General features: G+C 41.7%; 1 pseudogene; it reads left to right on the plus strand.

Annotated features, from left to right (window-relative positions):
• Positions 1-3402: 3402 nt before the first annotated feature.
• On the plus strand, positions 3403-4072 carry LOC148523585 (N-alpha-acetyltransferase 40 pseudogene; annotated as a pseudogene).
• Positions 4073-6886: the final 2814 nt, after the last annotated feature.

The following is a 6886-nucleotide window of genomic DNA, read 5'->3' on the forward strand; positions in this document are numbered from 1 at the left end:
TCCAGCTACCTCCGTGCAACCTTTTGGCCATAAAAACAATATTGTGAGGTGTGAGGTGTTCAGAATAGACTGGAAATGAGTGGAAATGAAGGTTATTGAGGTTAATAATTGAATAGGAGCATAAAAACCCACAAATTCTGTGATTTTTGCTGTTTTTATGCTTTTTTAAAAAAAAATACAGATCCAAAACACAAAACCCAGAACCCAAAACACGGAAGGGTGGTTTTGGCAAAACCAATCCAGATCCAAAACACGAAGAAAGATCCAGATCCAAAACCAAAACACAAAACATGAAAAGTGGCCGGTGCACACCCCTAGTCTTGATATATATATATTGAACAAAATCATAGGTATGCCTATGATCTAGGTTCACATCTCAAGCACAAAAAAATATATATATTGTGAAAAAAAGATTTGTTTAATGAAAAAGCATATATTTTTAAAAGACTGTGTGCCAGACATTTTCTATTTATGGTAGTGTGTACTATGAAAAAAAAAAAAAAAAAACAATTTAGAAGAAAATGCAAAAAATTATAAAAATATTAAAGAAGACTAAAGGAAGAAAATATAGAAGAAGACCAAAGGAAGAAAAGAGAACCTGATCCAGATGTTGAGAGTAAATGATTATGGAAATGCTTAATTTGACAAGATAAACTATATGCTAAACTGTTTTATATGGCAGTGTGTCTCAAAGAATCTTTTTATATGATGTTATTTGATCAGAATTTTATTGTTGAATTCGATATTCATACCTTTAGGGGTCATAGTCTGCAAAGTGTAGACCCATTTCATCTCATTTCTATCTATGATTTTCATGTGATCACCTCCCCTCCAGTTGGTCTGTGGCTGTTCTATTGCTATATAGAATAGATTCATGGGGTCTGAGTTGTGTGCCTCTTTAAAATGTTTAGATACACTATGGTTGTCATAGCCAATCCTAATGTTCCTGATATGTTCGTATATGCGGTTTTTTAATGGTCTGATGGTGCGACCAACATATTCAAGGCCGCATTCACATCTTAGTAGATAGATGACACCTCGAGATTCACATGATATATCCTGTTTGATTTTAAATTCCTTATTAATTGTGGATGAATGAAAATGTGATGATTTTTTCAGAGTGCGGATATGTGTAATCTTGCATCCTGTGCACTTGCCACAATAATGAATCCCCCTGTTTGTATTGTATTGGGTAATCGTTGTTGGATGAGTGTTCTTGGTGGAATATGATTCTTCACCAATTTGAACTTAATATCTGGTGCCTATCTGTACACGATTTTCGGTGTTTTGCTAAGAACTTGATTCAGATCCTCATCTTGTAGCAATAAATCCCAATGTTTATATAGAATATGTTTGACCTGGTGAGCTGACTTATTGTATTGAGTGATAAAATGAACTCCTTGTTGTTGAGATGTTAATGTTGTTGTATCCTTCTTCTTAGTTTGTAATATGGTATTTCTATCCAATCTTTCTGTTTCTTTGAATGCCTGTTCTACTATGGTGGGTTTATATAGTTTGTCTATAAATTGAGTACTCATTTCTAACCCTTGTTTGTGATAATTCTCGATTTTGGAGCAATTTCTCCGGATCCTCCTAAATTGCCCTTTAGGTATATTTTCTAGCCAACTTCTATGATGTCCACTGGTGGATAAAATATAACTATTGACATCTACATTCTTTTTGTACGTGCGTGTGTGTAGTTTGTTGTGATCAATGTACATCTCTAAATCCAGGAAAACTACTTTGTTTTTGCTGATTTGTGTGGTAAATTTGAAATTACGATCATTATTCTTCATATGGTCTAGGAAGAAATATAATTTAGATTTGCTTCCCTTCCATATGAAGATGATGTCATCTATGTACCTCCGCCATAGGATCAAGTTCTCCCCCAAGCCATGCCCCCCCATATGTGCTCCTCCTCCACTTGCCCATAAACAGGTTGGCATAGTTTGGGGCCACCCTCGATACCATGGTGGTACCTGTGGTCTGAAGATAAAATGTATCTTCAAACCACAGGTAGTTATGATGCAATATGAAATCAATTGCATCAATGATAAATTTGATTTGAGTCTGATCCAGATTGTCATCTTTTTCCAAGAAGTGTTTAGTACTATCCAGACCTAGAGATGACTACAGCATACTTGCCGACATTTGTGCAGGGGGATCCGGGAGGGGGCTGGCAGGTCCATCCAGCAGAGAGGGTGGGGGCGGTTCAAGAGGCGAAGCGGGGGCGTGCCAACATGATCGCGTCATAGTGACCCCGCCCCCCACTTTATAATACCAATAAAACTGGCATTATAAGGCATGGGGTGGGGCTATGATGACGCAATTCAGCACAAAATGCGTCATCGCACCCCCGGACCGCCCACTTTTGCGGTGGGTGCTGGGGTTTGCAGGGTGCCGGCGGCTATATCGGGGGATTTGCCTAGTCTTGTGGAGTGTTGGGAGCTGCACCCGATTTTCGGGAGGCTCCTGACAGTCCCAGGAGAGTAGGCAAGTATGGACTACAGCAGGCTGAGGATATAAGTTCACCCAGGAATCTTATAATCAGTGCAGCTGATGATTGTACTGAGCTGGAGAATTAGGTAGCAACTGAGATGTTTGCTGAGTGAGTACTCTGGGAAGACTTGATATTCCTCTAACTAGAATTAAGCAGTACAGGACACAGGAATCAGGAGGATACAGCAACTGCAGATATGGGAAGACTTGATATTCCTGTAACTGAAATTCAGCAGTACAGGACACAGGAATCAGGAGGATACAGCAACTGCAGATATGGGGCCAGATAACAGTAAAGGCTTACTGCACAAAGGAGCCACAGAATAGCAGGTAACATGAAGAAGCAACTCATTGCTCTGGCTCCAGTGGGAGTACTCACAAGGGGTATGAATTTCAAAAAAATCATAAAAACAGCTAAAATCTCATAATTTTGGCCTGTTTTTGTTCCTACAGTTCTATTAACCTCAATAACATTTATTTCCAGTCAATTTTGACCACCTCACAGCTCACATTATTGATTTCATCCAGTTTAGGTTAAAAGGCTGCATCTAGTTAGCTGGCTGACTAAGCTAAGTGACAGCAGCTTCCAACATGGCACAGAGTGGCACTGCAGTGGTAGACAGGATGGTAGTTTAATAAACTATATGACTCCTAGGAAGTTTAAAAACCAAGAATGTTTTCATGAACTAGGTCAGAGGCCTGAGGGAGTTGGAATATTTTTATGGCCTACAGACAGGGAAAAGACAGAAGGATTGTTTAGTTTTTAATTTATTTATTTTAAAGTTTTGATTCTTAAAAATATTTATGAGCTTCTTCACCCCCTCCGGCACCGAACCGGTCTTCAGAGTATTACATCATCAGCTATGTCATGGAGAGGAAGTCTGTAAGGGCAAAAGCAAAAAAAAACAAAAGCGCCAAGAGGAACATGCTGCAATGGCAGCTGTGTGTGCCAAGGTGCAAGCCATTAATCAGCTGGGTGACCCTTTGGGAGCCTTTCTGTCTTGAAGAAGTTTGACAGAAATGCGTTGAATCTGTGTATAGAGTGCCGCAGAGTAACGGATTTGGACCAGAAGACTCTAGACTGTGTATTTGAACTCACAAAGACAAATATGCAGCTGCTATATGAGCGAGTGGGGATGGAAGGAGCGGGAAAAGTATGAAGAGCTGACAGATGAACATACCTAGTACCTTATTGCCAGAGATGATCTTTCTGCACCTGTTGCTGTTATGCACTTCAGATTTGACATGGAGTGCAGGCATGAGGTCCTGTATTGTTATGTGGTGCATAGAGATCCGTGTCAGCAGGAAAGGATTGGGCAAATTCCTGGTATGAATCTTACAAGTGATGGCAAAAAGCACACAGATGAAAACAGTCATCCTTACAGTGTTCAAACACAATCGCGGTGCTTGCCAATTCTTCAGAGATGCTTTACAGTTTGAGATAGACAAGACCTCTCCCAGTGTATCGGGGTGCTGCAATGATGATTGCACGTATAAGACTCTGAGCCACAAGACAATGTTTGGAGACACTCCCCATTCACATTCAGAATATTGTGCAGGCTGCTGCCACTGAATAAGGTGGTGGATGAACACTTGGGAAATTTTGGGTGGGTTCAAGAGGACACAGCGATTGTGAATATCTTCTAGGGGTTTTTTTCTACTCTTGTTTTTTTTAAAAAAAATTACATTTAGTGATGTTTAAATACTGTGCTATTGTGCACATGCATGTGACTTATGCTACCACAAGTCCTTTTAACAGTAAATAAATTCTTGTTTGAATCCCAAAAAAAAAAAAATATGAGGGAAGATCTATGCAGGATCAAGTTCTTCAGTTTATGAAAGACATCTTTGATCTGGAGGAGGGTTTTTATGCATCTCATAGAAATGTGGTGGTCTTGATTGTGGAGGTGCTGATAGTACACACTGTAAACAGACTTTTACTTTATGCTCAGGGAGGTTGTTAGGGATAATGACTTGCTGTTTACATCAGAGGAAAGCAGCCTGTAGCTCTTGGGCTGAACTAGAACTCATAGCATCTGTGAAGTTTGCTGGGCCTACTGGAAGTTATTTGTCAACAGGAGGCATGCCTCAGGTTACCTCAGCCTGCTTTATGCACTGTATGTAACATATAAATAATGGGATGTAGTCAAGAAGCCCGCAGTCGAAATGCCGACCAGCATTTCGGACTCTTTCTAGCAGGGGGATAATGCCACAGCCAGGGAAAACATTTCACTGGTATCCCTGGCCAAAGCATTATGCCTGACTGCTAATCAGCCCAGGCCGGGGATCCCTGGGGAGGTGGTGATCCCCCAATAATGGGGTCCCCCTCTCCAGGGCACCCCAGGCCTAGTCTCATAGCCCGGAGCTATCCCTGGCACCCCTGGCCAGTGGGTGCGGGGTTGATAGTGGAACCGCAGTGTAATAGTCAACACGTATAGTGACACTGTAAGTAATAGCGCAGTGTATTCATAAAAAATATTGTGACACTGTAAGTGGTAGCGCAGTGTTTTATTCATAAAAAAAATTGTGACACTGTAAGTGGAAATGCAGTGTAATAGTCAACACGTATTGTGACACTGCAAAGTGGTAGCACAGTGTATTCATACAAAATATTGCGACACTAAGTGGTAGCGCAGTGTTTTATTCAAAAACAATATTGTGACACTGTAAGTGGTAGCGCAGTGTTTTATTCATTTATTTGTTGATATGGAGAATGATCAGTTGACAGGAGAGCACGAACCACATACTAGTGCTGGAGCTGCTGCCAGTGCCACCAGTCATGACGATACTAGTCCATCTACGTCATCTACTAAAGACGATGCCCAAGGTCATACAGAGTTTAAGTCAGAGAATCTAAAATCAAACAAGCAATCTTTTACATTGATAAATCAAAAAACATCAAAGGGAAAGTTAGCTGCAGAAATACATAAAATTGACAGTATGCCTTTCACCACACAAAGTGGCATGGAAAGGCTAAGGCTTTGGCCTTTTTTATGACTGGTAGTCCTCACTCTTATGATGATGTAAGCCCTTCTCCTTGTAGATGTTTTTAAAAAATAAAAATTGTTAAGGCACAGGAACCAACTGTTTTCTCAGAAATATGACAACTCCCAGAGGAGAGTCTATGGTCTAAATGTAATAGCGATTTTGTTTTTTTTGCAAGTTTGACAATAAATTTGCATGTTTTGGCTAATCGCAAATGTAATTGAGTGTGAGAACAGGCTTTTTCGCATTTTTCACTTTTTCCCCCAAATCGGAAATTGCCAAATCGCATCCATATGTTTTCCCATTCTAAACGTACAACTCTCCAAATGTAATAGGTTGCGATTTGCAAATTTGCAAGCTAAACTTGACTAATATTCACCACAACTTTAGACCAGGTTCAGATAGGCTAGTTTATCCTGAGCAGGTCAGAGTAACACAGAAATATGCACATATCCATGAGATACATGCATGTTTCTGTGTAAATATAAAAACACTTTAAAAAAAAAAGATGTGCACCCCCTGCCCAAAAGTATAACCAGCACCGGGCTATATAAAGCCTATCCTAGTTCTAAAAATACAGGGGCCAAAATGCATAGGGGGCCCCTGTGTATTAAGTACCAGCACAGTGCTTTTCTGAGCCGGTCCTGGTTGTAGAAAAATGGGACAAAACGAGTAGGGGTTTCCTGTAATTTCCATAACCAGCACTGGACTCTTTCTAGCGGGGAGGGATAATGCAACAGGGGGGAGTAACTGCGTTACCGGTATTTTGGACAGAGTACAGCACACCCTGCCTAGATTGGACAACACAGCCCTGCACAGCACACCCCTGCACACCCCTGTATTGGACAACACAACCCAGACCAGCACAACCCTGTATTGGACAACACAGCCCAGCACAGCACACCCCTGTATTGGACAACACAACCCAGCACAGCAAACCCCTTCACACCCCTGCATTGGACAACACAGCCCAGCACAACACACCAGTGCACACCCCTGTATTGGACAATATAGCCCAGCACAGCACACCCTGTATTGGACAACACAGCCCAGCACAGCACACCCCTGTATTGGACATAACACAGACCCCCTTGGATGAAGCACAGCCCTGACAGCCCAGGACTCAGCAAGCAAATGGCCGTGGGGAGGGACTTATGTACAATCTAGAACCCACGAGATTCCGACAGCGGGATGATGATATTTTGCCTCACTTTGGGATCCGAGTTAGGCTGGAAAACCTGAGCTGGACTTGGATCCTGGCCCGGATCGTGAAGTTCGGGTGGGTCCGGTTCTCTGATAACCAGACCTGCTCATCTCTAGATAGGACACAGGCTGCATAACAGACCTCAGTTCTGGGCTCAGTGTCCTGATCTGTTGTGTGAGGGAAGGGTGAGCTGCTGGA

This window comes from Taudactylus pleione, unplaced genomic scaffold (genome assembly GCF_031769625.1).
Source record: "Taudactylus pleione unplaced genomic scaffold, aTauple2 ptg000129l, whole genome shotgun sequence".
NCBI lineage: Eukaryota > Metazoa > Chordata > Amphibia > Anura > Myobatrachidae > Taudactylus > Taudactylus pleione.